Here is a 10,225-nt window from a genome sequence, read left to right on the forward strand (position 1 = left end):
CGAGGTGTGCAACATCGTGATTCCCCAGTTTTATGTTATGCTATATACTCACTGCAAGTGTAGCTACCATCTGTCACCACAGAACACTATTGCAGTGCCATTGACTATATTCTCTGTGTGTGCCTTTCACTCCGGTGATGTGTATGTTCTGTAACTGAAAACCTGTACCTCCCACCCCGTCACCCACTTTGCCACCCCCAACCCCACTCTCCTCCCCTCTGGCAACCACTAATTTGCTCTCTGTATTCATGGGACTGTTTCTGCTTTTTTTGTTTGTTTTGTTTTCCTTTTTAAATTCTACATTAGAAGTGAAATAATATACTCTTTGTATGGTTTATTCCACTTTGCATTATGTCCTCTAGATTCATCCATGTCGTTGTGAATGACAATGTCTGTTTTCATCCTTTTTTATGGCTGCGTAGTGTTCCACTGCGTACATGTACCATATCTTCTTTATCCATTCACTGTTAGTGGACATTTGGGCTGCTTCCCAATCTCCATATGGTTTTCCACTGTTTTCTTTTTACTACAAGTGGCTGCACCAATTTTCCTTCTCACCAAAAGTGAAGGAGGATCCCTTTTTCTCCACCTCCACACCAGTAGTTATCTCTTGTCCTTTTGATAATAGCCATTCTTACAGGTGTAAAGTGATACCTCATTGTGGTTTAGATGTGCATTTTCCTTATGCTGCATGATGTTAAGCATCTTTTCATGTGTATAGCCATCTTGTATGTCATCTTTGGAAACATCTTTTTTTAATCCTCTGGTCATTTTTAATTGGGTTATTATAATTTTTTTGGTGTTGTCTAAGTTCTTTATATACTTTGAATATAAACCCCTTATTAGATGTATTATTTGCAAGTAGCTTCCCCCATTAATGGGCTGACTTGTTGTTTGGTTAATGGTTTCCCTTTGTTGTGCAAACGCCTTTTATTTTGATGTATTCCCGACGGTTTACTTTGCTTGTTCCCCTGGCCTGCGAAGGCATCCAGAGCAAGGTGTTGCTAGGACCACTATCAAAGACACTAGTGCCTATGTGTTCTTCTAGGACTTTCATGGTTTCAGGTCTCACATTTAGATGTTTAGTCCAATTTGAATTTATTTTTGGCTGCGGTACAAGAAAGTGGTCCAGTTTCATTCTCTTGCCTGTAGCAGTTCACTTTTCCCAGCACCATTTATCGGAGAGACTGTCTTTTCCCCGGTGTATGTTCTTGCCTCTTTCGTTGTAAATTAACTGATTGTATAAACATGAGATTGTTTCTAGGTTCTCTCTTCTGTTCCATTTATCTATGTATCTGTTTGTTGTGCCAGTACCATACCGTTTTGAACACTGCAGCTTTGGAGTGTATCTTGAAATCTGGGATTGTGACATTGGAGCTTTGTGTTTCTTTCTCAAGAGCACTTTGGCTCTTCAGGGTCTTTTGTGGTTCCATACACATTTTAGGACCCGTTGTTCTGTGAAAAATACCACTGACATTTTGATAAAGATTGAATTGAATGTTTAGATTGCTTCGGGTAGTATGGACATTTTAATAATAATCTTCCAACCCATGTGTAGGGACTATCTTTACATTTGTTTTGTGTCATCTTCAGTTTCTTTGATCAGTGTTTTATAGTTTTCAAGGTACAGGTCTTTCCCCCTACTTGGTTAAGTTTGTTCCTAGGCTTGGGTTTTTGTTTTGTTTCATTTTGTTCCATTGTAAATGGGATTCTTTATTTCTGCTACTTTGTAATTAGTGCATGGAAATGCAACACATTTAGGTGTATTAACTTTGTGTCCTGCAACTTCACTAAATTTATTGATTACTTTTAATAGTACTTTGGTAGCATCCTTAGGATTTGTTAGGTATAATAGCAGGTCATCTGTGGATAGTGACCGCTGTTCTTCCTTACTGAGGTGGATGCCTGTGCTTCTGTTCCTTGTCTGATCGCTGGGGCCGGGGCTTTCAGCTCCCTGTCACTCAACAGTGGCAGCACTGGACAGTCTTGTCCTGTTCCTGAGCTTACAGGGAGATCTCTCAGTTTTCTACCACTCTGTATGATGCTAGCTGTGGGTTTGTCAAATTTGACCCTTATTATGTTGAGGTGCACTCTGTCTAACCCTGCTTTGGTGAGAGGTTTGTTTTTTTTTTTTTAAATCATGAACAGATGTTGAATTTTGCCACATGCTTTTTCTGCATCTACTGAAATCATATATTTATCCCTCATTTTGTTAATGTGGTTTATCTCATTGAATGATTATTGGCCCACTGTAGAAATACTCTGAGGAGAATAATAGTGACTCTTCTTTAAGTGTTTGATAGAATTCCCCTGTGGAGCTGGCCTTGGACTTTGGTTTCTGGGAGTCTGTGGGGTACTGATTCAGTTTTGTTCTGGTAATAAGTCTGTCCACATTCCCTATTTCTCCTTACTCCCCTTTGGAAGAGTGTATATTTCTAGGAATTTATTGATTGCTTTAGGCTGTCCAATTTGTTGGAATATCATTTTCCATAGTCGTCTCTTGTAATCCTTTGTATTTCTGTGGTGTTGGTTGTTAATTCTCCTCTTTTATTTCTGATTTTATGTTGCCCCCCCTTTTTTAAATTGATGAATCTAGGTTTATAATGGTTTATAAATTTTATCTTTTCAAAGAACCAGTTCTTTTTGTTTTAATGATCTTTTTTATTTAATATTTTTGTAGCCTCTATTTCCTGTATTTTCACTCTGGTCTTTATTCATTCCTGCTTTCTACCAACTTTGGGCTTTGTTTTTATTTTTTTAGTTCCTTTAGTTGTAAGGTTATGTTGTTTGAGGTATTTGTTGGTTTCTTGATGGAGGCCTGTTTGCTATAAATTTCCCGCTTACAACTGCTTTTGCTGCATCTGAAATATTTTGGACCATCATGATTTTATTTTGATTTGTCTCTATAGATTTTTTAATTTCCTATTTGATTTCCTCACTGACCCATTGGTTGCTTAGTAGAATGGTGCTTTCCCTCCGTGTGTTTGTGATTTTTATTTTTTTCTTGTAATTTCCAGTTTCATACCATTGTGGTTGGAAAAGAATACTTGATATAATCTCATTCTTCTTAAATTTATTAGGATTTATTTTGTGGCCCAACATGTCACCTGTCCTGGAGAATGACCCATGTGTACTTTAAAAGAATGCATATTCTGTAATTTTTTAATAAAATGTTCTGTTTCTATCTGTTAAGTCTATTTGTTATAATATGCCATTTAAGGCTGTGTTTCCTTATAGACTTTGTCTGGATGATCTGTTCTTTGATGTACATTTTATAAAAATGAAAACAATTGGTTTCCGTAAGTTGGAGCGATGGTCCTGTGTATGGTTATCCAGTGCACAGACTCTGTGCCTGGTGACTTGGGCTATGCTGGGTGGCTGGACCTTGGTGGCATGGGCTGGGGTTTCCAGAGTACTCTGGGAGGGGGATGCACTGTTGGGGTGGCTGAAGCTGAAGGGGGTATGGTCTGGCATGGGTCCAGGGTTCTCCATGCAAGAGGCGCCCTGGCCGGCCAGCTAACGCTGAAGTAGGTGCAAGCAGGGAACCTGGAATTCTTGACATAGGCAGCACCCTACTGGCTGGAGCCTGGGCATGTGCAGGCTGGGGTGCTCTGTGCAAGGGGTGTTCCATGCAGGGGGCTTCTGGTGAGGCATCCCGAGCTGAGGCAGGCATGGGCTTGGAGGTTCTGGGTGCTCTGTGCTGGGGGTGCCCTAGTAAGTCATCAGGAGGTGAAGTGGTGTGGACCTGGAATGATCTGGGGGTGCTCTGTGTCTTATTAGCTTGGTGACATGGCTGAAACTCTTATCCACAAAGTAATTTCTCTTTATTATCCCTTTCCCTCAGCCCCATGGAAATGATCAATATACTTTGTGTATTTACAGATTTATCTATAACAGGTACTTCATATAAATGGAATCATACCATTTGTGACATTTTGTGACTCCTTTTTTTTTCACTTAGCATAATGTTTTGGAGGTCCATCCATGTCAGAGCATAAATTAGTACTTGATTCCTTTTTGTGGCTGAATAATACTTCATTGCTTGTATGTTCTATAGTTTACTTACCTATTTGTCCATTGATGGACAAATGGGTTGTTTCTTCCTTTTGGCTGTTGTGGATAGTTCTGCTATTATGAAATGTGTCTATTGCTTGAGGACCTGTTTTCAGTTCTTTTGTGTAGATACCTAAGAAAAGTCCTAAGGTAATTTTGTATTGAAGTTTTTTGAAGTCAAATTGCATTTTTGTACGTTCTGCAATTTTTTTTGTGCATAGAAGTCTATGAATAAAGGTATTTTCTTTATTTCTTTGTCTTTTTCTCTTTCTTTCCTTCCTTTCTTTTCTTTTCTTCCTTCCTTCCTTTATTTTTTCCTTCCTTCCTTTTTCTCCTTTTTTCTTTTCCCTCCCTTCCTCCCTCCTTCTTTCCCTCCCTCCCTCCCTCCCTCCCTCCCTCCCTCCCTCCTTCCTTCCTTCCTTCCTTCCTTCCTTCCTTCCTTCCTTCCTTCCTTCCTTTCTTATTTAAATGCTTTTTTTTAAATTTCTTTCTTGTCTGCTTGCTTTGAGTAGAACCGCCAGTGCAATGTTAAATAGAAATGGTAAAAGTAGACCTTCTGGTTTAGTTACTGAAAGTAGAAGGGAAATATTCAGTCTTTTCCCATTGAGTGTGGTGCTAACAGAAAGTGTCTTGGAGATGCCCTTTATTATGTTGAGGAAGTTCCCTTTTATTCCTACTTTGTTGAGAGTTTGTTAGTTTTTTAGTTATTTATTTATTTATTTTGAGAGAAAGTGAGCACAAACGGGGGAGGGGCAGATACAGAGGGAGACAGAGGATCCCCAGCAGGCTCCGCACTGTCAGCGCAGAGACACATGAAACTTGAACTCAGGAAATTGTGAGATCATGACCCAAGACGAAATCAAGAGTCAAATGCTGAACTGACAGAATCACCGAGGTGCCTCAAGAATTTGTTAGTTTTTAATTAGGAGCATATGTTGGGTGTTATGCTTTCTCTGCATCTATTTGGATAAACATTTGGATTTTTAGTTTTCTACTATCATCAGTTACACTGGGTGATCTTGAAATGTGAATCCAACTTGCTTGTGGTGTGTCATCCTTTTAATATATTATTATATTTTATTTGGTAACGTTTTGTTTAGAACTTTGTAACTATGCTCGTGAGGAATAGTCTGCAGTTTTGTAGTATGTGGGATATGAGAGTAACAGGCTGGTTGCCGTTTTTTGGTCAGCCTCCTTACTGACCAGGAAACATTCTGGATAGAAGACCTCAGTCAGTCTACACCTGTCACCCTTCTCCTCTGATCTTGATCGCCTTGGCTGCGCTCTCCTGCTGTGGGATGCTGGTTGGAAATGGAAGTCCTTTTCTGAAAGAATGGTCACTTTTTCTGGGTGACATTTGCCAAGGGCTGATGGGAACATGTGGCATAATGACAACGCAGGCTGGTATCCTAACAGTCTCCCCTGACCCTGTGTGTGACCTTTCTTCATGAGGACATGTGAAGTTGTGCGCATATTTGGTGTTCACATCTTTCATCATTCACTTTGACTTTTTCTGTACACTTTTCAGGAGAGCATTAAAAATGTCCCCTTTTAGATTTCCTTGAGGATTTAAAAACCAGCTAGCATGTCTTGATTGCTTGTTGTACTGTAGGAGCTGTACTGTAGGCAGATTAGATGTTGTATCTCTGGGCGCCTGGGTGGCTCAGTTGGTTAAGTGTCTGACTCTCGATCTTAGCACAGGTCATGATCTCATGGTTCATGGGTTCAAGCCCCGCAATGGGCTCTGTGCTGACAGTGCTGAGCCTGCTTGGGATTCTCTCCCTCCCCCGCCTCTCTGCCTCTCCCCTTGCTCGTGCTTTATCACTCAAATAAACATTAAAACCAATAAATATTGTACCTCATTTACTTCTATCATTTCTTTAAGATGTTCCATTTTTCATATGGACCTAGAGTGGCTCTAAAACTTCCTCAAGGTCTCAGCTTTAGTAAACGACAGAAGCAAGAGTTGATGTGAGATTTGTCTTATCATAAAGTTGTAGCCACTGAGGTCTTAGTTATTAACATACTGTCTTTGTGCCACACTTTCTTTTGTATTTAGAATGAGCATGTGTGCGCTTTGGGTGTTATTTTTACTTGCTCTGTTTGCCATGTCTTTGCACACAGTAGCTATGTCAGGGTTAGTACAACATATAATAAGTTAAATATTTGGTGGAAATCTATTACTATTAAATGAGTAAGCCCTTGTTTGTGCTGTTAACTTTAACTGATCCTTTAACACCCAGGAAAACCTCCTTTATGTATCCAAAGGACTTTGTATTGGCTATTGACGGCCGTTGCTGCATTTGTCTGCATCTTATATATTTTTAAAAATTTACTTTAACATATGTAGAGAGATAGTTTACGGATCACAAAGTTTGCTCATTTTGCGTATAATTTATAATTTTTATTAAATTTACTGAGTTGTACAACCATCACTGTAATGCAGTGTGAGAACGTTCCCACCTCCCCGTCACGGTCTCCTGTGCTGATTGTCACTTAAGCCGTGTCACCAACCCCAACCACGGGCAACCACTGGTGTGCTTCTTAGTCTGCGGATGTGCCTTTTCTGGATATCTCATAAATAACAGGTGGTCTCTTGTGTCTACTTTTCACTTAGCATGGTGGTTTTGAGGTTCACCCATGGTATAGCATGAGGCCGCTTTTTCATTGCTGTCTAGTATCCTGTCGTACGGATATGCCACAGTTTGGTTAGGCATTCGTCAGTTGGGCTTCTTGGTTATTCTGAATAATGCTGCCGTGAACATTTGCATGAAAGTCATTGTGTGTTCCTTTTGAGTAGATACATAGGAATGGAATTCATGAGCCCTGTGGCTTTCATTTTTGACTCCCTGTTGGCAGAAACCTTCTCTTGAAGCTTTAGAATTGCCTTTGTGGTCTGTTTTCATGTTGGCTCATCAAGCACACTTGCCACATAATGGGGAAGGAAACTCGTCAGAAGAGAGTTATGACAGTCTTATCTTGTACGAGTCTGTCTTTGGTTTTGGTGCACATTATCCCCATTTCTCCATTTTGGAAAGTTTTGTTCTTATCTACGCTCTTTGCAATCCTAGTTAATGATCCTAATGGGTTTGCTGGCCCAGATTCTGATTTCCAGGATAGCTGCATGTGTACTTAGATGGTACTTTATACAACAGTGACACACTGGGGCACCTGGGTGGCTCAGTTGGTTAAGCCTCTGACCTCAGCTCGGGTCACATGGTTCATGAGTTCCAGTCCTGCACTGGGCCCTGTGCTGACAGGACAGATCCTGCTTCCGATCTTCTGTCCCCTTCTTTCTGTGCCCCTCCCAAGCACATGCGTGTGTGTGTGTGTGTGTGTGTGTGTGTGCATGCTCACTCTCTCTCAAAACATTTAAAAGATTGAAAAAAAAGATAGTGACAATCATTAAAAAGCTTATGGCTAATTTATGCTGTGGACACATATCTACTGATCTGCATCAGTTTTCATTTGTAAATGACTTTTTTCTTCAGTTTGAATGTCGTCTATATGTTCCACATCCCTTAAAGAAATGTTTGTTGATTTTCCTGTGGCTGTTGAAGAGACAGGTTCTTAGTTGTATATTTGAGAAACTAAGGGAGAGTGTCATCTCTGGGTGGCTAGGGGTATTTTTTTTTTTTTTAACCATCAATATCCCCGGGGGATAGGACACATGTTTTTAAGAAAAGGAAATATCATTGTTAAATGTCTAGGTCAAAATTGATATGGTAGCAAGAGGGATTAGATTAAAAGGAGATCATGTCACAGGCCTGACACATAATGCTTAGTATGGGCTCTTTTAATCGAGTTAGGAGACGCATATATTAGTGATTTCTCCATAGTGCTCAAGAGCATGAACTCCAGAGCCAGATGCCCCTGGTTTTTTTTTTTTTTTGAGGTTCTATTTAACCACTTCAAAGCTTTGTGACCCTAGGCAAGTTACTCAGTTCTGTAAGCCAGTTTCCTCCTATAAATGCAATGAAGTTAACAGTAGTTCTTGGCAATATTTGAAAGCAGGATTTCATAGCACTGCTTTATAGGTTTGCTAAGCTTAAATGAGATAATATATTGAAACATGCCTGGCACGTGGTTAAGCACTCAGTAAATGTAAAACATTAATTTAAAAACAGAAAAACACAACCAGTCCCCTGCGAGGCTTGTGAACAAAGAGACATGTTCTCTGACATGTGACAAATGGTGTGGCAGACACTTTGCATTCAAGGATCAGTCAAATGGCCGTGAGGAGCTGTGAGCCAGTTGCTTAAACTCTGAGCCTGTTTGCTATTTTATAAATGGAGTTATTGTCTTCCTCTGCATTTGCTCATGTGTTCACTGGGTAAGGATTACCTGGTATAATGTCAGGGAGGACGTGCCACAAGTTTAGTAGTGAAAGTGGATGGAAAAGCAGTGATGTGCTGGCGTGCTAGCGCTGTCCCTGGTGCCTGCGCCTTTGTAGACAAGTCTGCTAGACACACTGGTCCAATCACGTATTTCCAGTGACTGAAGGGACCGTATTTTTCTTACTCGTATTGCCTGGGATGCCTATCACCTAGTAAAGTAGGCAGCAAACGCTTGGCATACTTAGGATGGCTAAAGCAAACTTGGTTTTTGATAATAAACTTTTTCTTAGTGAAGGAAGTCAGTGGTAGAGAAGAATAGTTACAGGCAAATTGGTGACATCATCCAGTTGCTGGATCCGACCTGAACACAAGATATTTTTGGAAAATACTGAATAGGTTGTTGGGAGAGCTGGTTACCACTTTTGCCCCTTGTGTCTTTATTGTCAGCACTGAGCCCATTGCTGTGATATTTACCAAGTATTTATGCCCTTTTCTGAAAGAAAGAATTGACTTTAAAAGAAGTCAGGCAAGGATTTTGACCAGATAACCTTTGTTTACATGAAACATCGCTGGTCACAATGATGCCTGTTGAGCAGGTCCTTCCGTGTCTCAGCGCCGGTGGCAGTGACGGGCGCAGGCCCACCGGGGCGTGAGCGGGACAGTGTTTGGGTCTCTGGCCCCAGGCTGAGGTCCCTTTGGGTTTACGCCGTGCCTGCAGGCGAGCACGGCCGCTCGGGCCTGTGAACGCCCACTGCTGCGTCCTAGGTTTCCTGACGTGGGGACTCTCCCTTCCGTAGAGGAAGGAGAACAAAAAGGTAGGAAAACAGAAAGTGCAGGAGCTCTACAAACGCATGTTGGAGTCACATAATGAAAAAGCAGATTTTTTTATTATGATGTTTCTCCATATTTGGCATTGCTGTAAATGGCTAACTAACATTTACTGCCAGTTCCATACAAATGTGTGGTTTGGGAATACCAGAACAGCAAATTTAAATGAAAAATAAAAGTTAAACATTTCCACACAAGATTTTACAGTCTGACATTTCACTGTGTAGGTAAAAAGACATTTTTTTCTTTTACTACAGATTATTATTCAGCATGAATAAAAAACTACAACTTTTATTTTTAAACAGGAGTCACTGGTTTTAATTTTTACACATTTTTAAAATTACTGTGATAAAAAATAATGAAAAAGCTTCTTAATAATGCCATACACAGTATAATATAGATTTGTCCCCATTATATAGCATTTGTTTAATATACAAAATAGAATATTGACACACTTGAATCTATATGTAGTTAAGCAAGTTATTTGAGGAGGGTATGTTCATACAGCCTTTCATCAAAAAATAGAATCCTTCTTTCAGGCATTTTCTAGAGAGAAGCTAATCCTTTCCTGAAAACCTGGTCACAGATCCCTGGGGACCAGGCTGACTGATCAAAGTCTGGAGAATGAGGAGACTTGCATTCAAAGTGGTTCGCGCACCCTCCTCGCACGCCTGTCCCCCCGTCCGACTCACAGGCCAGGCACATGGAAACACATTCGTCACCGCCACAGCCTTCAGGGCGACGGGCCAAGACTGACATCTCACTGAGGGCTGCCGTGGTTCTTGAATTTTGACAGGTCCGAGTATAGTAATGTTGTTCATTCCACAGTGATGTGGTTGTAGGGTACTCAACACAAAACGAAGATAAGGCTCATCAGTAACAGGTTGTGCAGCTAAGTGACACTGGAATTGCCCCCCCCCCCCAGTTCTGAAATGCGGTCGGCTCTCCTTTGCAGAACCGAGTTCCCCTGGTGCTAAGTATGGAGCTCTTCACAGACCCGAGAAGTG

This window comes from Suricata suricatta, chromosome 6 (genome assembly GCF_006229205.1).
Source record: "Suricata suricatta isolate VVHF042 chromosome 6, meerkat_22Aug2017_6uvM2_HiC, whole genome shotgun sequence".
In the NCBI taxonomy this organism is placed as follows: Eukaryota; Metazoa; Chordata; class Mammalia; order Carnivora; family Herpestidae; genus Suricata; species Suricata suricatta.